Below are 22,854 nucleotides of genomic sequence, written 5' to 3' on the forward strand. Positions count from 1 at the left end.
TGCTTCAGAAGCAGCAAATGAAGGAGTCTGGATGAAGGAGTTCATATCCGATCTAGGTGTCATACCTAGTGCATCGGGTCCAATGAAAATCTTTTGTGACAATACTGGTGCAATTGCTTTGGCAAAGGAATCCAGATTTCACAAGAGAACCAAGCACATCAAGAGACGCTTCAATTCCATCCGGGATTTAGTCCAGGTGGGAGACATAGAAATTTGCAAGATACATACGGATATGAATGTTGCAGACTCGTTGACTAAGCCTCTTCCACGAGCAAAACATGATCAGCACCAAGGCTCCATGGGTGTTAGAATCATTACTGTGTAATCTAGATTATTGACTCTAGTGCAAGTGGGAGACTGAAGGAAATATGCCCTAGAGGCAATAATAAAGTTATTATTTATTTCCTTATATCATGATAAATGTTTATTATTCATGCTAGAATTGTATTAACCGGAAACATAATACATGTGTGAATACATAGACAAACAGATTGTCACTAGTATGCCTCTACTTGACTAGCTCGTTGATCAAAGATGGTTATGTTTCCTAACCATAACATGAGTTGTCATTTGATTAACGGGGTCACATCATTAGGAGAATGATGTGATTGACATGACCCATTCCGTTAGCTTAGCACCCGATCGTTTAGTATGTTGCTATTGCTTTCTTCATGACTTATACATGTTCCTATGACTATGAGATTATGCAAGTCCCGTTTACTGGAGGAACACTTTGTGTGCTACCAAACATCACAACGTAACTGGGTGATTATAAAGGTGCTCTACAGGTGTCTCCAAAGGTACTTGTTGGGTTGGCGTATTTCGAGATTAGGATTTGTCACTCCGATTGTCGGAGAGGTATCTCTGGGCCCTCTCGGTAATGCACATCACTTAAGCCTTGCAAGAATTGAAACTAATGAGTTAGTTGTGGGATGATGTATTACAGAACGAGTAAAGAGTCTTGCCGGTAACGAGATTGAACTAGGTATTGAGATACGGACGATCGAATCTCAGGTAAGTAACATACCGATGACAAAGGGAACAACGTATGTTGTTATGCGGTTTGACCGATAAAGATCTTCGTAGAATATGTAGGAGCCAATATGAGCATCCAGGTTCCGCTCTTGGCTATTGACCGGAGACGTGTCTCGGTCATGTCTACATAGTTCTCGAACCCATAGGGTCCGCACGCTTAACGTTACGATGTCAGTTATATTATGAGTCTATATGTTTTGATGTACCGAAGGTTGTTCGGAGTCCCAGATGTGATCACAGACATGACGAGGAGTCTCGAAATGGTCGAGACATGAAGATTGATATATTGGAAGCCTATGTTTGGATATCGGAAGTGTTCCGGGTGAAATCGGGATTTTACCGGAGTACCGGGAGGTTACCGGAACCCCCCGGGAGGTAAATGGGCCTTAGTGGGCCTTTACAGAGAAGAGGAGAGGCGGCTAGGGCTGGGCCATGCGCCCCTCCCCCCTTAGTCCGAATAGGACAAGGAGAGGGGGGCGGCGCCCCCCTTTCCTTCTCTCCCTCCTCTTTCCCCCTCCCGAATCCTATTCCAACTAGGAAAAGGGGGGGGGGGGAGTCCTACTCCCGGTGGGAGTAGGACTCCTCCTAGCGCGCCCTCTCCCTGGCCGGCCGCACCCCCTTGCTCCTTTATATACGGGTACAGGGGGCACCCCATAGACACAACAATTGATCTTTTAGCTGTGTGCGGTGCCCCCTCCACCATAGTTCACTTTGATATTAGTGTAGCGGTGCTTAGGGGAAGCCCTGCATCGGTAGAACATCAACATTGTCACCACACCGTCGTGCTGACAAAACTCTCCCTCAACACTCGGCTGGATTGGAGTTCGAGGGACATCATCGGACTGAACGTGTGCTGAACTCGGCGGTGCCGTATGTTTGGTACTTGATCGGTCGGATCGTGAAGACGTACGACTACATCAACCGCGTTCTGCTAACGCTTCCGCTTTCGGTCTACGAGGGTACGTGGAAAACAATCTCCCCTCTCGTTGTTGTGCATCACCATGATCTTGCGTGTGCGTAGGAAAATTTTGAAATTACTACGTTCCCCAACAGTAAATCGGTAAGAGACATCACAGATTGCACTATATCCAATAAAGTATGATTATGACGTTCGGACACACCATTACACTGTGGTGTTCCAGGTGGCGTGAGTTGTGAAACTATTCCGCATTGTTTCAAATGAAGACCAAACTCGTAACTCAAATATTCTCCTCCACGATCATATCGTAGAAACTTTATTTTCTTGTTACGATGATTTTCCACTTCACTCTGAAATTCTTTGAACTTTTCAAATGTTTCAGACTTATTCTTCATCAAGTAGATATATCCATATCTACTCAAATCATCTGTGAAGGTGAGAAAATAACGATACCCGCTGCGAGCCTCAATATTCATCGGATCACATACATCGGTATGTATGATTTCCAACAAATCTGTTGCTCGCTCCATAGTTCCGGAGAACGGAGTTTTAGTCATCTCGCCCATGAGTCATGGTTCGCAAGTACCAAGTGATTCATAATCAAGTGATTCAAAAAGTCCATCAGAATGAAGTTTCTTCATGCGCTTTACACCAATATGACCTAAACGGCAGTGCCAAAAATAAGTTGCACTATCATTATCAACTCTGCATCTTTTGGCTTCAATATTGTGAAATATGTGTATCACTACGATCGAGATCCAACAAACCATTTTCATTGGGTGTATGACCATAGAAGGTTTTATTCATGTAAACAGAACAACAATTATTCTCTAACTTAAATGAATAACCGTATTGCAATAAACATGATCAAATCATATTCATGCTTAACTCAAACACCAAATAACATTTATTTAGGTTCAACACTAATCCTGAAAGTATAGGGAGTGTGCGATGATGATCATATATCAATCTTGGAACCACTTCCAACACACATCGTCACTTCACCCTTAACTAGTCTCTGTTCATTCTGCAATTCCCGTTTTGAGTTACTACTCTTAGCAACTGAACCAGTATAAAATGCCGAGGGGTTGCTATAAACACTAGTAAAGTACACATCAATAACATGTATATCTAATATACCTTTGTTCACTTTGCCATCCTTCTTATCCGCCAAGTATCTAGGGCAGTTCAACTTCCAGTGACTATTTCCTTTGCAGTAGAAGCACTCAGTTTCAGGCTTGGGTCTAGCTTTGGGCTTCTTCACGGGAGCAGCAACTTGCTTGCCATTCTTTCTGAAGTTCCCCTTCTTCCCTTTTCCCTTTTCTTGAAACTAGTGGTCTTGTTGTGACGCCCCCGATTCAATCGTACACTAATCATACACGCAAATGTGTACGATCAAGATCAGGGACTCACGGGAAGATATCACAACACAACTCTACAAATAAAATAAGTCATACAAGCATCATATTACAAGCCAGGGGCCTCGAGGGCTCGAATACAAGAGCTCGATCATAGACGAGTCAGCGGAAGCAACAATATCTGAGTACAGACATAAGTAAACAAGTTTGCCTTAAGAAGGCTAGCACAAACTGGGATACAGATCGAAAGAGGCGCATGCCTCCTAAACTACTCCTGGTCGTCGTCAGCGGCCTGCATGTAGTAGTAGGCACCTCCCGAGTAGTAGCAGTCATCATCGACAGTGGCGTCTGGCTCCTGGACTCCAACGTCTGGTCGCAGCAATCGAGTATAGGAAGGGGGAAAAGGGGGACCAAAGCAACCGTGAGTACTCATCCAAAGTACTCGCAAGCAAGGAACTACACTACATATGTATGCATTGGTATCAAATGGAAAAGGGGTAACATATGTGGACTGAACTGCAGAATGCCAGAATAAGAGGGGGATAGCTAGTCCTATCGAAGACTACGCTTCTGGTAACCTCCATCTTGCAGCAGAAGAAGAGAGTAGATGGTAAGTTCACCAAGTAACATCGCATAGCATAATCCTACCTGATGATCCTCCCCTCGTCGCCCTGTGAGAGAGCGATCACCGGTTGTATCTGGCACTTGGAAGGATGTGTTTTATTAAGTATCCGGTTCTAGTTGTCATAAGGTCAAGGTACAACTCCAAGTCGTCCTGTTACCGAAGATCACGGCTATTCGAATAGATTAACTTCCCTGCAGGGGTGCACCACATTTCCCAACACGCTCGATCCCCTTTGTCCAGACACACTTTTCTGGGTCATGCCCGGCCTCGGAAGATCAACACGTCGCAGCCCTACCTAGGAAAAAACAGAGAGGTCAGCATGCCGGTCTAAATCCTATGGCGTAGGGGTCTGGGCCCATCGCCCATTGCACACCTGCACGTTGCGTACGCGGCCGGCGAGTAGACCTAGCCTCCCTTATACAAGAGCAGGCGTTCCAGTCCAACCCGGCGCGCGCCGCTCAGTCGCTGATGTCACGAAGGCTTCGACTGATACCACGACGTCGAGTGCCCATAACTGTTCCCAAGTAGTTGGTTAGTGCGTATAGGCCAGTAGCCAGAGTCAGATCAAATACCCAGATCTCGTTAAGCGTGTTATTTTGAAGTAACCGCGAACGCCGACCAGGGCCAGGCCCACCTCTCGCCTAGGTGGTCTCCGCCTGCCCTGTCGCTCCACCTCAAAGTAACAGTCAGGGGCCGTCGGGAACCTAGGCCCACCACTACCTGGGTGGAACCACCTGCCCCTTCAGCCCCCAACATCGGAATCACTTGCGGGTACTCAATGAGCCGACCCGACTTTAGACACAACATGTATAGTATGTATGTATAGCATATACCCGTGATCAACACCCACGTGATCACGGCCCGATAGTATAGCATGGCAGACTGACAAGAATGTAGGGCCACTGATGATAATCTAGCATCCTATACTAAGCATTTAGGATTGCAGGTAAGGTATCAACAGTTGTAGCAACAATGACAGGCTATGCATCAGAATAGGATTAACGGAAAGCAGTAACAGGCTACACTACTCTAATGCAAGCAATAGAGAGAAGAGTAGGCGATATCTGGTGATCAAGGGGGGGGGGCTTGCCTGGTTGCTCTGGCAAGAGAGAGAGAGAGGGGTCGTCAACACCGTAGTCCTACTAGGTAGCAGCGGCATCGGTCTCGGTGTCTAGCGAGAGAAGAGGGGGAAGAAACAATAAATATTAAGCAAACAGATGCATAGCGATGCATGACATGACAAGTAGTGGTGCTAGGGGTGCCCTAACACGGTATGAGGTGGTACCGGTGAAGGGGGGAAACATCCGGGAAAATATCCCCGGTGTTTCGCATTTTCGGACAGATGAACCGGAGGGGAAAGTTGTGTGTTCGCTATGCTAGGGATGCGTGGCGGGGAGAATGGGCTGCGTATCCGGATTCGTCTCGTCGTTCTGAGCAACTTTCATGTATAAAGTTTTTCCATCCGAGCTACGGTTTATTTTCTATGTTTTTCTAAAGTTTTAATCATTTTCTGGATTTCCTTTATCTAGTTAATTCAAATATTAAATACGGAAGATTACATTTTATACCCACTAGTGGTAGCCAAAGTGTATGACAGTGGGGGCCAGGAGTCCAGTCAGCAGGCCAGTCATATAGTTGACCAGTCAAAGGTCCAGTTAGCAGTTGACTGTTGACTTCATCAAACCGACATGCGGGGCCCAGTTGTCATTGACACAAGTGTTAAAAGAAAGGTTAATTTAGCTTGGTTAATTGTGGGGCCCATCTGTCATTGTGGTTTAGAGAGAGGGGGTTAGTGTCAAGTGGGGGATTAGCCCCCACTAATTAGCCGACAATTAGGGGTGGGTGTGCACCCACGCACGACCTCAACGGAGGCCCTGGGCACAGCCGTCGTGACCTGGGCGAGGCCAGCAGGTGCTGGCGTGCACACGCGCACGCAGGTAAAGGCCGGTATCGGTGTCAAAACCGGCGGATCTCGGGTAGGGGGTCCCGAACTGTGCGTCTAAGGCTGATAGTAACAGGAGGCGGGGGACACGATGTTTTACCCAGGTTCGGGCCCTCTTGATGGAGGTAAAACCCTACGTCCTGCTTGATTATTCTTGATAATATGAGTAGTACAAGAGTTGATCTACCACGAGATCGGAGAGGCTAAACCCTAAAAACTAGCCTATGGTATGAGTGTATGTTGTCCTACGGACTAAAGCCCTCCAGTTTATATAGACACCGGAGGAGGCTAGGGTTACACAAGGTCGGTTACAAAGGAGGAGATATACATATCCGTATTGCCTAGCTTGCCTTCCACGCCAAGTAGAGTCCCATCCGGACACGGGACGAAGTCTTCAATCTCGTATCTTCATAGTCCAACAGTCCGGCCAAAGGATATAGTCTGGCTGTCCGGAGACCCCCTAATCCAGGACTCCCTCAGTAGCCCCTGAACCAGGCTTCAATGACGATTGGTCCGGCGCGCAGTGTTGTCTTCGGCATTGCAAGGCGGGTTCCCCTCGAATACACCACTGAAGAGTTTGAATACAAGGATAGTGTCTGACCCTGCAAAATAAGTTCCACATACCACCGTAGAGAGAATAATATTTCCACAAATCTAATCTGCTGACATGTTTCGGTGGCATGACATCACGCCACGGCCCGGTAATTATTTGAACCGTTTTTCTTTAACCAGCCCCGCACATAACGCGAGGCGGTTTCTTGACACGTCTTGTCAAAACAGAGATCGTGTTCCCTTTATTACAGGATTCTCATTAATACGGACGTGGGTAACCCAACCGTGCCTAGGACTCCTAGATTTTAGGCAAGTCCCAAACGGCCACGAGGAGGACGCTTGATATTCACCCTCTTTATAAAGGGATAAGGCTTTTACTTTTTTCCCTCCCGTGCTCAATCGAATCCTTCCCCCGCCTCGAGTTCTAACACCCAAAGCCCAGGTCAGGTGCTTCAGACCTTCAATCATGTCCGGATCTAGCCTTCAAGGCCGGTGGATGCCTTCCTCCATCACGGAGGAGGATATCAAGAAGTTGAGGGAGGCCAGATATCTGACCGCTGACATTTCGCATAGGCTGCCCGCCCGAGGGCAGGTCATCCCTACTCCCGAACCCAACGAGAGCGTTGTGTTCGTCTCCCACTTCCTCCGGGGACTAGGCCTCGCTCTGGATCCCTTCGTTAGGGGTCTTATGTTCTATTACGGGCTGGATTTTCACGATCTGGCCCCAGATTCCCTTCTTCACATCTCGTCATTTATTGTCGTTTGTGAGGCCTTCCTCCGCATTACCCCTCACTTTGGCCTGTGGCTCAAGACCTTTGATGTGAAGCCGAAGATGGTCGAGGGGCAGTACGTAGTGTGCGGAGGTGCTCTAATAAGCAAGATTGCTAACGCTCCATGGCCAAAGGGTTCCTTTCCAGAGGTGTCCGGATTGTGGCAACATGAGTGGTTTTACGTCACAGCTCCCCGAAGTGCCAAGTGGGTAGCTGCCGCCACCTTTCGCTCGGGCCCTCCACCACAACTGATGTCATGGATCAGCAGGGGGCTGAGCTGGGGTCCAGCCAAGGACGTGCCAATACTGCAGAGCCGTATCCGAGATCTCTTCGAGGGAGATTTCAGTCTAGTTATGGTAATGCAAGTTATGCTGGTTCGTCGGGTCCAGCCTTGCAAACGCCGGCCCCTTCGCATGCGGGAATTCAACCCGGAAGGACCGCACACTATTCAGAATTTCCTCAGCATGACGCACAAGGAGATGAACAAATCGTTCTTCGGACCCCAAATAGAGTGTCCGGACACTAACGAGGACGTGGGCCTGAGCAGAAACTGCACCTCTGCCCAAGTAAGTAATCCCATGGCTGAACACGCTGTCCTTTTACTTATCATGACATCATTCTGAAGAATCACTCTTTGACCAGGACTGGATAACAAAGGCGAAGATGATCCGGTGTTCGCCCCCCTTCATGAAGGCTTGGACAATCCGGTGCTGGAAAAGATGCTCGAGCCAGCACCTTGCCCGGTGCCCTCAAAGGAAGATGAAGGGGGGGGGGGATAAAGAGGGCGAAAGCGGGCCTCCATCGCTACCTATTCCAACTGAGGGAATGAGTGCCTCCGCGAGGGAGGATAACCAAGGGGAAGAATCTGACATTCTCTCTCCCCGGGGAAGGAAGAGGACTACCTCTGAAGATCCGGAAACCAAGGTTTCCAAACGGGAGAAGAAATCTCCGCCAGAGGGTCCTGCCTCGGAGGGTGTTCTTGCCACACAATGTCCGCACGGGGATCAGCCCTCTAACGAGCTGTAAGTAATCAAAAAGTACTTAATAGTGAAGATATCCTACCTTACTTCTGAGGAAAATAACCGAAGCATTTATCTTGCAGTTCGGATCTTAGCCCTTCTCAGCAGAGCTCGTCTTCGGGGGGTCTTCTTCCAGAGATGATGGAGAGCGAAACGCCTCCCCCTGCCACACCGCCTCACGAGGCTGGCGACCCCGAGGTGTCGTCACGGAGGGTTTCTCCTGATCCGACAAGGCCAGAAGGTAATCCTATGGCCACCCGAAGTCCCCAGTATCCGGCTCTTGAAGAGAGCAATCAAAAGAGTCCGGCCCCATCTGGTATGTGGTCGGACGTACTGAGGGATCTGCTAGAGCGAGCGACTATCTCAGAAGAGCACCGTACGTTGATGGGTACTGAGGGAGTCCTGGATTAGGGGGTGTCCGGATGGCCGAACTATACCTTCAGCCGGACTCCTGGACTATGAAGATACAAGATTGAAGACTCCATCCCATGTCCGGTAGGGACTTTCCTTAGCGTGGAAGGCAAGCTTGGCGATACGGATATGAAGATCTCCTACCATTGTAACCGACTCTATGTAACCCTAACCCTATCTAGTGTCTATATAAACTGGAGGGTTTTAGTCCGTAGGACAACATACACATCAACAATCATACCGTAGGCTAGCTTCTAGGGTTTAGCCTCCTCGATCTCGTGGTAGATCTACTCTTGTACTACCCATATCATCAATATTAATCAAGCAGGACGTAGGGTTTTACCTCCATCGAGAGGGCCCGAACCTGGGTAAAACTTCGTGTCCCTTGTCTCCTATTACCATCCGGCCTAGACGCACAGTTCGGGACCCCCTACCCGAGATCCACCAGTTTTGACACCGACATTGGTGCTTTCATTGAGAGTTCCTCTGTGTCGTCGCCGTCAGGCTCGATGGCTCCTACGATCATCGATAGCGATGCAGTCCAGGGTGAGACCTTCCTCCCCGGATAGATCTTCGTCTTCGGCGGCTTCGCACTGCGGGCCAATTCACTTGGCCATCTGGAGCAGATCGAAAGCTACGCCCCTGGCCGTCAGGTCAGATTTGGAAGTTTAAACTATACGGCTGACATCCGCAGGGACTTGATCTTCGACGGATTCAAGCCACTGCCGAGCGCACCGCACTATCACGACGAGCATGATCTAGCTCTGCCGCCGAACAGTGCCCTGGAGGCCGCACCCGTGTCGGCTTCGACCCTTAATTCGGAGCCAACTATGCCGATCGAGGACGGGCGGTTGGACGCCACCTCGGGGGCTGCAACCCCAACGGCGATTGAGCCAAGCACCAGCCCCGTACTCTGCGAGACCCGTGACTCCAAGGAGCCGGACTCCTCTCCGGACTCTGAGCCCCCTGCGCCCCTGCCGATCGAATCCGATTGGGCGCCGATCATGGAGTTCACTACCGCGGACATCTTTCAGCACTCGCCTTTTGGCGATATCCTGAAGTCACTGAAGTCTCTCTCTTTATCAGGAGAGCCCTGGCCGGACTGTGGTCAGCAAGGTTGGGGTACGGACGATGAAGAAATTCAAAGCCCACCCACCACCCACTTTGTAGCCACTGTTGACGACTTAACCGACATGCTCGACTTCAACTCCGAAGTTATCGACGGTATGGACGCCGATGAAGGAGATGATGAAGAACCAGCGCCTACTAGGCCCTGGAAAGCCACCTCGTCATATGACATATACATGGTGGACACCCCAAAAGAGGGAGATGGCGATGGAACAACGGAGGATGACCCCTCCAAGAAACAGCCTAAGCGCCGGCGTCAGCGGCGCCGCTCAAAATCCCGCCAAAACAAACACGGTGATTCCAGCACGGGAGATAATAATACTCCGGAAAGCGCCAAAGAAAACCCCCTCCAGCAAGATTTAGCACAGGAGGATGGAGAAACCAGCCCTCATGAGAGAGCGGCAGACAGAGAGGTCGAGGACGATAATTATATGCCTCCCTCCAAAGACGAGGCAAGCCTCGACGACGACGAATTCGTCATGCCAGAGGATCCCGTCGAGAAAAAGCGTTTTCAACGCAGGCTTATGGCCATGGCAAGAAGCCTCAAGAGAAAACATCAACAACTTAGAGCTGATCAAGATTTGCTAGTCGACAGATGGATTGAAGTCCTTGCGGCCGAAGAGCATAAACTCGAACGCCCCTCCAAGAGCTACCCAAAGCACAGGTTGCTACCCCAATTAGAGGAGGAAGCACTTGATGCGGCCGACCGGCCACCTCGTGGTTGCGACAGAGAGGCCTCTCAGCCCTCCACTCAAGCCGCACCCCGTACCAAGGCACGGGAATATGCGCCGGACTTACGAGACATGTTGGAGGACAAGGCAAGGCAAACAAGATCGATCTACGGATCGCGTGGGCGCCCCACGGCTCAAGACGGTAACCGTCATGCCGGCCACAAATTCGGCGGGGCCGAACACAGTAGACAAGGCTCATTGGAGCTACGTCATGATATAGCCCAGTACAGAGGCGCCGCACACCCACTCTGCTTTACAGACGAAATAATGGATCATCAAATCCCCGAGGGTTTCAAACCCGTAAACATCGAATCATATGATGGCACAACAGATCCCGCGGTATGGATCGAGGATTATCTCCTTCATATCCACATGGCCCGCGGCGATGATTTCCACGCCATCAAATACCTCCCACTCAAGCTTAAAGGACCAGCTCGGCATTGGCTTAACAGCTTGCCAACAGGATCAATCAGTTGTTGGGAGGACCTGGAAGCCGCATTCCTCGACAATTTCCAGGGAACTTACGTGCGACCCCCAGACGCCGATGACCTAAGTCACGTCATTCAGCAGCCAGAGGAATCGGCCAGGCAATTCTGGACACGGTTCCTAACAAAGAAAAATCAAATAGTCGACTGTCCGGACGCTGAGGCCCTAGCAGCCTTCAAACACAATATCCGTGACGAGTGGCTGGCTCGGCACCTTGGACAGGAAAAGCCGAAATCTATGGCAGCACTCACGACACTCATGACCCGCTTTTGCGCGGGAGAAGACAGCTGGCTTGCTCATAGAAACAATATGACCAAGAACCCTGGTAATTTGGACACCAGGGACAGTAGTGGCAGGTCGCGTCGCAACAAGCAGAAGCGCCGCATTAACGGCGACAATGCTGAGGATACGGCAGTTAATGCCGGATTCAGAGGCTCTAAATCCGGTCAGCGGAAAAAGCCATTCAAAAGGAATCCTAGGGGCCCGTCCAGTTTGGACCGAATACTCGACCACTCGTGCCAGATACATGGCACCCCCGAAAAGCCAGTCAATCACACCAACAGGGATTGTTGGGTGTTCAAGCAGGCAGGCAAGCTAAACGCCGAAAATGAAGACAAGGGGTTGCATAGCGATGATGACGAGGAGCCCCGGCCATCGAACAACAGTGGACAGAAGGGTTTTCCCCCACAAGTGCGGACTGTGAACATGATATACGCAACCCATGTCCCCAAAAGGGAGCGGAAGCGTGCGTTAAGGGACGTATACGCGGTAGAGCCAGTCGCCCCAAAGTTCAACCCATGGTCCTCCTACCCGATCACCTTTGATCGAAGGGACCATCCCACTAGCATCCGTCATGGCGGATTCGCCGCATTGGTTCTAGACCCAATTATTGACGGATTTCATCTCACTAGAGTCCTTATGGACGGCGGCAGTAGCCTGAACCTGCTTTACCAGGATACAGTGCGGAAAATGGGTATAGATCCCTCTAGGATTAAGCCCACCAAAACGACCTTTAAAGGCATAATACCAGGTGTAGAGGCCAACTGTACAGGCTCAGTCACACTTGAAGTGGTCTTCGGATCTCCGGATAATTTCCGAAGCGATGAGTTAATCTTCGACATAGTCTCGTTTCGCAGTGGTTATCACACACTGCTCGGGCTAACTGCATTCGCTAAGTTCAATGCGGTACCGCACTACGCATACCTTAAGCTCAAGATGCCAGGCCCTCGAGGAGTAATTACGGTCAATGGAAACACCGAACGCTCCCTCCGAACGGAGGAGCACACGGCGGCCCTTGCAGCGGAAGTACAAAATAGCCTTTCCAGGCAGTTCTCCAGTCCGGCCACTAAATGACCGGACACCGTCAAGCGCGCCCGGAGTAACCTACAACAAGACCTCCTGGCACGATCCGAGCAGGCGTAGCAATGCGGCCCCAACCCCAATCCTCGCAAAAAGGCGACGCCAGTACTTCGCGTACATAACTATGCTCTAGAGATACCATGGGCATAGGGGGAGGGGCACCATCACGGCATGCCCAAAACACGGCTTAAACCGTACCAGGGGCTACCGATTTTTTTAGTTTTCTCTTACTTTCAGGACTTCATCCTTCGGAAGGCCTGTTCGGCAGTTCAATTGCCGCACAAACGATGCAAGAACCAGGGAAGCAGACAAGCCACGCTGCACTACGGAACTCCCAGGTGGTCTCTATCACGAGCAGTATACCCATTCCGCATACTATTCCACAGCTTGCCCCTGGAACGGACATGTTAACTAGTCCAACCTTCCACTTATCGCATTATTTGTATTGTTCTGCTTTGATCGCAGCTATTTTTAATAAACAATGCATAGCTTTTGTGTATTTTTGCATTATCCTTTTATAAATATATGTTCCTTAACGACATGTTGCACCCGTACAATTTGTTACGGCCAAAATACGCCAGGGGCTTTAGTACCCCTCAATATGGTGTCAAAAGTCCGAACACTTTCACAAGTGTGGCACCCCGAACTTATAGCATTATATGCATCGGCTCCGAATCATGTCTTGGGTCAATAGTTGGGTTTGCCCGGCTCCTATGTTTTGGTGCCTTACGTTCTGCTATATCGGCTAAGGTAGCACTAGGAGAACCACTGCGATTGTGCCCCAGTTGAGCTGGGCCGAGCACCTCAGTGGAGAAAGCTAAAACTGACTGTCATGATGAAGCGAGAGCTGGTCGCTGTTCGAGAGGTTTTTTCGAGTCCCTAAAGACTTATGCCGCTTAGGGCGAGGAGTCGGCTCTGTCCGGCCAAGGCGTGGATAGCGCCCCGAACTCGGTCTTCCGAATACCAGGGACTTCGCCGAAATTTAAAATTATAGAATTCTATGGCTAAGTGAGAGTGTTCACGCATTATAGCCCGATTGCCTTGTTCGTTGGGCTGAGCGCCTCCCTTGAAGGACCCAAACATGGGAAAAAGAGCGCTCAGGTTTATCCCCGAACACCCCAGCACTAGCGGCATGGGGGCAGAAGCCGACGACTCGCCATCTCTCAGAATTGATAACCAGCCGCACAGAAGGTAATATTTTAAATTCCAACAGCATTGCTTAGCGCATATAAACAAGTTTTCAGCGCACAGGACAAAACGAGCAAGTTTCACTCAAAAATTACATCCCTAGAACATTCATTCGCCACAAGGCGCGCACCCTTCAGAACATCCTTATAATAATTTTCGGGCTTGCGATGCTCTTTCCCCGGCGGTCGCCCGTCCTTCACAAGCTTCTCAGCATCCAGCTTGCCCCAGTGCACCTTAGCACGGGTAAGGGCCCTACGGGCACCTTCAATGCAGACGGAGCGCTTGATGACTTCAAGCCTTGGACAGGCCTCCACCAACCACCGCACCAGCCCGAAATAGCTCCCAGGCAGGGCCCCTCCAGGCCACAGCCGAACAATGAGGCCCTTCATGGCCTGTTCGGCCGCCTTGTGGAGCTCGACCAGTTGCTTCAGCTGGTCGCTCAGGGGCACGGGGTGTCCGGCCTCAGCGTACTGAGACCAGAACACCTTCTCCGTCGAGCTGCCCTCCTCGGCTCGATAGAATGCGGCGGCATCGGATACACTCCGGGGAAGATCTGCGAACGCTCCCGGAGAACTCTGGATTCGGGTAAGTAACAAGTAACTCACGTTTATGTGTTTGCTTTGCATAAAGAATGCCTTACCCGCCGCTATCTTCTTCACCTCATCCAACTCCTGGAGGGTCTTCTGGGATTCGGCCTTGGCAGACTTGGCATTTTCAATAGCCACTGCGAGCTTGGACGCTCGCGTCTTTGAGTCAAGCTCCAAACTCTCATGCTTTTCCATGAGAGCCTAGAGCTCTTGCCGCACCTTGCCAACTTCGGCCTCATACTTCTCCCGCTCGGTGCGCTCCGAGGCTGCCCTCTTCTCGGCCTCGTCCAGCGCTTGCTTAAGGGTCGCCACCTCAGACGTGGCCCCTACAATAGCCACGATAATCCTGTCATTTTTTGCAATTGCACCTTTTTTATACATATTCAAACAAGGTATTTCTTACCTTCCTTCTCCTCGAGCTGCTTCTTGGCACGCCCGAGCTCTTGCTTGGACTTCTCGAGGCTCTGCTTTAGCGTGTCCACTTCCGCAGTCAGTGCGGCGGACGCCAGCAGAGAAGCCTGCATACACATATTGACTCCTTTGTTAGACTCCTGCGAATTTTTGATCCTCTATTCGGCTTTTCTTCACGAACGCCCAACAGAGCATCAGGGGCTACTGTCTATGCGGTAATAACTATTTTCACATTATTTACTTACCTCAAAGTGTGTCAAAAGGCTAGTACAAGCTTCAGTCAGTCCGCTCTTGGCGGACTGAACCTTCTGGACCACCGCACTCATAATGGCACGGTGCTCCTCGTCGATGGAGGCGCCTTGGAGCGCCTCCAACATATTGTCCGGCGCCTCTGGTTGGACGGGGGCCACCGGCACGGCGGACTTGCTCCTATTGGAAGGAGGTCCCCCGCCGGACTCTGGAACCTCTGAAGGTTCCGGAGTGGTGTCTGGCCTAGAGCCAGACTTGGAGCCCCGAGGGGTTTCATCCCCTTTACTCCTGGAGTCCGGGAGGTCGCCTTGCGGCGCCTCTAGGACCACCTCCTCCCGGCTTGGAACCTGTTGAGACAACACTTCGGTGTCGTCCATAGGGTGGGGGGAGGAAGCCGTCGGAAGCGAGTTCACATCCGACGAGTCCAGTGAGCCGCTCGACGACGCGTCGAGCTGGTCTTTGGGCGGGCTGCATAAACATATTCGACGTAAGGAAAGCTATGCAATAAACGAATACTATGAATTACTCTGGTATCCGGATACTTACGATTTGGCCAGGGGCTTGGCCCTAGGCGCCCACTCCTCTCCGCCGCCGTCGGTGTCGGTGGAGCAGTCCGGAGGAAGGGTTTTCCCCTTCTTGGACCCTTCGTCCTCCCCAGTTGGGGCGGCCTTCCTCTTCTTCCCTTCCCCCGCTGGAGGGGGAGGGGTCTCTTCTTCCTCCTCCTCGTCTTCACGGGAGGATTGCGTCTGGGATTCATCGGATGATGAATCCGACACCTCCAGGCGTCGGGCACTCTTTCGAGTCCCCGTGGCCTTCTTCTTGACCTTCTTCTCTGGCACCACATAGGGTGCCGGAACCAGCAGCTTCGCCAAGTGAGCATCCGCTGGGCATTCGGGCAAAGGAGCCGGACAGTTGATCTGTCCGGAGGTCACCTGCCAATCTCGTCAAAGGTAAAGGGAGTTTAGATCCCGCATGGAGTCAAACTATGAAAAGCTGATACCCTGTAAAAGAAAAAAATAGCTTACCGCGAGATCATGATGCTGCGCACTGAATCCGCGATCCTCAGTAGCGGATGCGGGAGCCTCGGCACCCTTGAAAATCACCTTCCAGGCATCTTCGTATGTCGTGTCGAAGAGCCTGCTCAGGGTTTGGTGCCGCGCCGGGCCGAACTCCCACATGTTGAAAGCCCGTTGTTGGCACGGGAGGATCAAGCGGATGAGCATAACCTGGACTACGTTGACAAGTTTGAGCTTCTTGTCCACCAGGGTTTTGACGCATGTTTGGAGTCCGGTTAGCTCTCCTTTTTTACCCCACGACAGGCCGTGTTGGAGGTCCGGACCGGAACTCGGGGGGTGCGACCCATTCGGCGTCGCGTGGCTCGGTGATGTAAAACCACCCCGATTGCCACCCCTTCAGGGTCTCCACAAAGGAGCCCTCGAGCCATAGGACGTTGGCCATCTTGCCCACCATGGCGCCTCCGCACTCCGCCTGGCTGCCGCGCACCACCTTTGGCTTGACGTTGAAAGTCTTGAGCCAGAGCCCGAAATGGGGGCAGATGCGGAGGAAGGCCTCGCACATGACGATAAACGCCGAGATGTTGAGGACGAAGTTCGGGGCCAGATCGTGGAAATCCAGGCCGTAGTAGAACATGAGCCCCCGGACAAATGGGTGGAGAGGGAAGCCCAGTCCGCGGAGGAAATGGGGGAGGAACACCACCCTCTCATGGGGCCTAGGGGTGGGGATGAGCTGCCCCTTTTCGGGGAGCTGGTACGCGATGTCGTTAGACAGGTATCCGGCCTTCCTTAGCTTTTTGATATGTCCCTCCGTGACGGAGGAGACCATCCACTTGCCTCCCGCTCCGGACATGGCTGGAGAAGGTTGAGGTTGGGAGTGCGGACTTGGGCGCTGGAGCTCGAGTGCGCAAGAATGGATAGGCGAAGGAGGAAGAAGGCATAGGTGAAAAGGTGGATCTTTATCCCCTTATATGGGTGGACGCAGCTACATGTCCCCACCAGCCTGATAAAACTCACTTATCTCCAAGCGCCGTAATCGATGGCGCAGTTGGGTTACCCACGCCCGTATTGATGAGAATCCCGGAATAAGGGGGACACGATCTCTGCTTTAACAAGACGTGCCAAGGAAAGCACCTCGCATAACGCGCTGAGATGGGACAGTAAAACGGTTCGAATAAAAGCTTGGCCGTGGTGTGATGTCACGCTACGGAATACGTCAGCAGATTAGATTTGTGTAAATATTATTCTCTCTATGGCAATATGTGGAAACTTATTTTTCAGAGCCGGACACTATCTTTGTGTTCAAAATCTTCTATGAAGTACTTGGAGGAGGAACCCACCTTGCAATGTCGAAGACAATATGCACGCCGGACTCGTCATCATTGAAGCCTGGTTCAGGGGTTACTGAGGGAGTCCTGGATTAGGGGGTGTCCGGATGGACGAACTATACCTTCAGCCGGACTCCTGGACTATGAAGATACAAGATTGAAGACTCCGTCCCGCGTCCGGGAGGGACTTTCCTTGGCGTGGAGGGCAAGCTTGGCGATACGGATATGAAGATCTCCTACCATTGTAACCGACTCTATGTAACCCTAACCCTATCCCGTGTCTATATAAACTGGAGGGTTTTAGTCCGTAGGACAACATACACATCAACAATCATACCGTAGGCTAGCTTCTAGGGTTTAGCCTCCTCGATCTCATGGTAGATCTACTCTTGTACTACCCATATCATCAATATTAATCAAGCAGGACGTAGGGTTTTACCTCCATCGAGAGGGCCCGAACCTGGGTAAAACTTCGTGTCCCTTGTCTCCTGTTACCATCCGGCCTAGACGCATAGTTCGGGACCCCCTACCCGAGATCCGCCGGTTTTGACACTGACAGGTACGGTGATTGAAAGGATTTCGTCCGCCGAAAGCGGGTTGCATGAAGCCTTTATGAGTCTACTGACGGGTTTTGAGGTACGTGAAATGATGTGCATTTTTGACAGTACCGCACATTTTTAGCTGTGCCCTGTGTAGATAGTAGCCCCTGAGACTCTGGTTGTCGTCGAGAACGGTGGCAAACAGAGGATCATAGTCCCAGGTAATAACCAGACCACCTTTATGTGCAGGTGGTTGAAGCTCCGGTGGCTAGCCGGACTGATGGGTTTGCCGAACTAAAGCGGCAACTGGATGCGGCAGATGCCGACATCGTGCTTGTTAACAAGCGGCTTGACGAGGCACATGGTAGGTGATTTTTCTGGTGAATGTCACAAAGTAAGAGCAGCATGATGCCAGTATCTTTAATATGTTGTGACTGTAGATGGAGCTGCCACCGTGGAGACCCTTCAGGCGGAGCTTGCCCGAGCCAAGGAGCAAGCAAGGAGTAGTAATGCTGCCGCTTTAAAGGCGGCCGAAGAGTTAAGGGCCGAACAAGCCGCACATTGCGGGAGCAAAGAAAAAATTGCCAAGATGGCCGTGGAGTTAAAAGATGCTGCTGACCGTTACCGGCTTCTTGAAGAAGAAAACCGGGTGAAGGCGATGGACCTGGAGAAGCCCGGGTGGCTGCCAAGGAGGCCCGCTCCAAAATTAGAGCGACGAAGGAGGAGCTGAATCAAGCTGTGGATATTGTTTCTGGGAAGCCCTTCTTGTTGCAGACTAAGTTCGGAGATCCGAAATATGCTCCTCTGGACCGGCTATGGAGTTCTGCGGATGAGTACATGTATTTGGCTGCAAGTGCTGCGGATGCGACCGAGTACTTCAAGGATCAGAAGGGTCCTGAAGTGGAGAAGCTGTTCTAGTCACAGTTTCACGCTCCAGTCCGTCCGCTGTTGCTGAATGAGCGATTGACCGGTTGGGCCGAGCTCCATAGATTGTCCGGACTGGCCATGAGGTCCGTTGTGGATCATTTGTGGCCAGGAGGGCCAAGGCCGAATAGCTACTTTAGCTTAGTGCAACAATTCCTTGGCGCTGTGCCACGCATCGATGCTGTAAAGAGGTCAGCGTGCATAGAAGGCTCGCGGATGGCCCTTGCCCGTGTCAAAACATACTGGGCGGAGATGGATGCCACCACTGTTGCGGCACAGGGTTCGGCCATAGGCCGAGTGTCTGCCGAGCACTACTTTGAAGAAGTTCTTGAAGGCTCTCGTTCAATGCAGGCTCAGTGCTTGAAGAATATTATGTTTGAGTGACATCTATTCCCATTGTAAAAACAATTTTTTATTGAATTTATCAAGACTGTATTTATACTTTTGCCCAAAAGTGCTATGATGCCTCCTGTGCGGCCGTTTATGTATATATGTATATAACCTGAAAGATTGCAGTTGTCGGCTTCAGCCCCCATGCATATAATGCGGGGGTGTTCGCAGAAGATGCATGTTCACACTTGATCCAACATCTTGGTCCATTAAGGAGGTGATAGCGCAGGGAACTAGGCAACCGGACTATAATGCTTTAACACTTTCACTTAGCCAGAGGAGTTTGACAGTGGGGCTACTATATAGCCCCTGGTGGCTCCGCACTCATCCGAATTCGGGGTGCGTACATGCCTGGCCGGGAAACGGCCCTTCGTTAAAGTGGAGGAATCCCGAAGATTCCGCTAGGTCATCGAATGATTGACCAGTCTCACGCTATATCATGACAGTCAGTTTTCGGCTTTCTCTACTGAGGTGCTCGTCCGGATGAACCAGGGCACAATCGCAGTAGTTCTCCTGGTGCCGCCTTAGCCGATAGAGTGGAACGTAAGGCAGCAAAACACAGGAGCCAGGCAAACCCAACATTTGACCAAAGACATGATTCGGAGCTGATGCATATAAGGCCAAACTCGCGACGCCGAACACTCCCTAATGTATCCGGTCTTTATGGTGGAAACCGGGCTTAAGCAGTGCCCTTTGTAATAATCCCCTGGTGTCCAGGTACGTGCAATATTTTGACATGGCCACATGCCAATACGTCAGCATCCTTCACAATTGTACTGAGAATCCGGGGGATGTGTATCAACAAGAGATAGTAAAAAAGGTTTATGCAGGGTCTTAATCTAAAAAGAATCCTTGCGACGGGTCCCTGCTGCACGTCTGCGCCTGTGTTTCCGTTGTGCCATATCCTGGACGGGTGTAGCACGATGGTCATCTGTAAAAGAGAGGAACTTAGTTGGAAAGTTGTCGTGCAAAAAGGTAGGTTAAATAAACTATGTACAGTTCAAGATGAGTAAAGTTGAGCCTGATTGCCACTTGTTTGCGCGCGTTGAGCCCCTTGTATTGTAATAGGGGTATAGCCATCAAACCTGTATCAATTACATATAGCTGCGTCGGACTTGTCTAACCGCGTCCGTGGTCTTAACGACCTGTCAGATGCTTTAGTTGGTGAGGCCGTTTAGTGTGCGGCATCCAAGGCAGCCGCACGGTCTTCCGCGCGCAAGGAGCGCTCAATATTTCCATTTACTATAATGATGCCGCGTGGACCGGGCATCTTAAGCATGAGAGAAGCGCAATGCAGTATTGCGTTAAAGCGAGCGAAAGCTTCACGTCCGAGTAGTGCTTGATAGCCACTTTGGAATGGAGCGATGTGGAAGGTCAACTTTTTGCTGCGGAAGTTATCGGGAAAGCCGAATATAACCTCTAGTAGCAGGGAGCCCGTGCAATGGGCTTCTGGGCCTGGCGTTACTCCTTTAAAGGTAGTATTGCTATGGCTAATTTTTACTGGGTCTATCCCCATGTTGCGGACTGTGTCCTGATATATCAGGTTTAAACTGCTGCCGCCGTCCATCAGGACTCGTGTGAAGTGGTATCCGTCAATTATTGGGTCTAATGCCAAGGCAGCCCATCCTGCACGCCGGATACTTGCCGAGTAATCCCGATGGTCAAAGGTGATCGGTTGGTACGACCAGTGGCAGAACTCCGCGGTGATAGGCCCTGGGGCATGTGTCTCTGGGAGTGCCGCTTTGTTTCTCCCCTTTATCACATGTAACACGTTGACTGTTTTGACTTCTGGTGGGAATTTCTTCTGTTCCCCAGTGCTTTGCTTGCGAGGCTCGTCCTCGTCTTCGCTTGGTGTATCCTGCCCCTCATGTTCGACGTTGAGCTTGCCGGACTGCTTGAAGACCCAACATTCTCTATGGGTATGGTTTGCAGGTTTATCGGGGGTGCTATGGATCTGACATATTTGGTCCAGAATCTTGTTTAGGCTGGATAGTTCGTCTCTGTTGCCTTTGGGGGGCGGCTTTTGCTGACCTGGCCGAGAGCTTTTGAATCCGGCGTTTACCGCCGTGCTCTTCGGGCTGTCATCTTTATTCCGGCGCTTGTTTTTGTTGCGTCGTGATTTCCCGTTTCCGTCCCTGACTTCGGATGTACTTGGGTCACTGGTGCTGCATCAGGCCAACCAGCTGTCCTCGCCCGCGCAAAAGCGGGTCATGAGGCTTGTTAATGCTGCCATTGTTCTCGGCTTTTCTTGGCTGAGGTGTCTGGCAAGCCATTCGTCTCGAACGCTGTGCTTGAAAGTTGCTAAGGCTTTTGCGTCTGGACAGTCGACTATTTGGTTCTTTTTAGTGAGGAATCTGTTCCAAAGCTTTCGGGCTGACTCTCCGGGCTGTTGAGTTATATGACTCAAATCGTCTGCATCCGGTGGTCGGACATAAGTCCCTTGAAAATTTGCCCGAAAAGCGTCTTCGAGCTCTTCCCAACTTCCAATGGAGTTTTCGGGGAGGCTTTTAAGCCAGTGCCGAGCTGGCCCTTTGAGCTGGAGGGGTAAGTACTTGATGGCGTGGAGATCGTCTTCTCGAGCCATGTGGATATGGAGGATGTAGTCCTCAATCCAGACCCCAGGGTCTGTCGTTCCATCGTACGCCTCTATGTTTACGGGTTTGAATCCCTCTGGAAATTCATGGTCCAGTACCTCATCGGTGAAACATAGGGGGTGTGCGGCACCCCTGTATTTGGGTGTACTGTGGTGTTCAGATGTTTGTTGTGTCGCATTGCATGCTGGAGCGCGCTTGCGTGGCCCGTATATGGATCTGGTTGCGCCGTCCTTTTGATGCGAGCCCTCGCGTGGATCGCGTACTGGTTTATGTGCGGCGTCGTTTGCCGCTCTATGTTGGTCACGAGGTCATCTATCCGACCGGATGGCTGTTTTGCTTTTTTAATTGCGGGGGATCTAAGGCCTCCTCATCGAATTCAGGTAGCAACTTTCGCTTCGGGTAGCTCTTGGTGTGGCGATTACCGCCGTACTTCGCTGCAGTGTTGAGTACTTCACTCCATCTGATTCTGAGTGTGTCTTGTGCAGCCTTGAGCCTTTGCTTCTGCTTTTTCAGACTCCTCGTAGTGGCAACAAGCCTTTGATGGGCATTCTGTTGCTCCGGGTGCCTGTCTGGTGTGATGTCGTCCGGACTGTTATCTTCGACGGAGTCGGGTTGTTCGGTTTGATTCTCCGTGTTGCCGTGGTCGGGCGATGGTTCACCCTGCTCTAACGCTGGGTCTATATGATCATTGTTTCTGCCAAGGGGGGATTTGGAGCGGCGCCTACGCCGCCGCTTTGACTGCTTCTCGAGGGAACAACCCTTCGCTGCGTCCTTCCGTTCCTCGCCGTCGTTTTCTTTCGGTGTGTCCACCATGTATACGTCATATTATGAAGTGGGCGTCCAGTGCCCTGTGGGCAGTGGTTCCTGTTCGTCTCCTGCATCGTCGTCCATACCGTCGATGTCTTCGGAGTCGAAGTCGAGCATGTTGGTCAAATCGTCGACAGTGGCTACTAAGTGGGTGGTGGGTGGGCGGCGAATTTCTTCGTCATCCGCATCCCAATCCTGCCTAACATAGTTCGGCCAGGACTCTCCTAATAGGGAGAGAGACCTTAATGAGTTCAGTATGTCACCGAAAGGCGAGTGCTGATAGATATCCGTGGAGGTGAACTCCATGATCGGTGCCCAGTCGGATTCGACAGGCACGGGCGCAGGCGGTTCAGAGTCCGTGGCCGGGGAAGAATCCGGTAGTTCGGCGTCACGGCTCCCGTGAAGGGTAAGGTCGATCCTCGGCTCGATCGCCGCTGTGAATGCGCCCTTCGTGGCGGGGTCTATCCACCCGTCCATGGATGGCGCAAT

Source organism: Triticum urartu, chromosome 2A (assembly GCF_056163025.1).
Source record: "Triticum urartu cultivar PI428250 chromosome 2A, HENAU_Tu73, whole genome shotgun sequence".
NCBI lineage: Eukaryota > Viridiplantae > Streptophyta > Magnoliopsida > Poales > Poaceae > Triticum > Triticum urartu.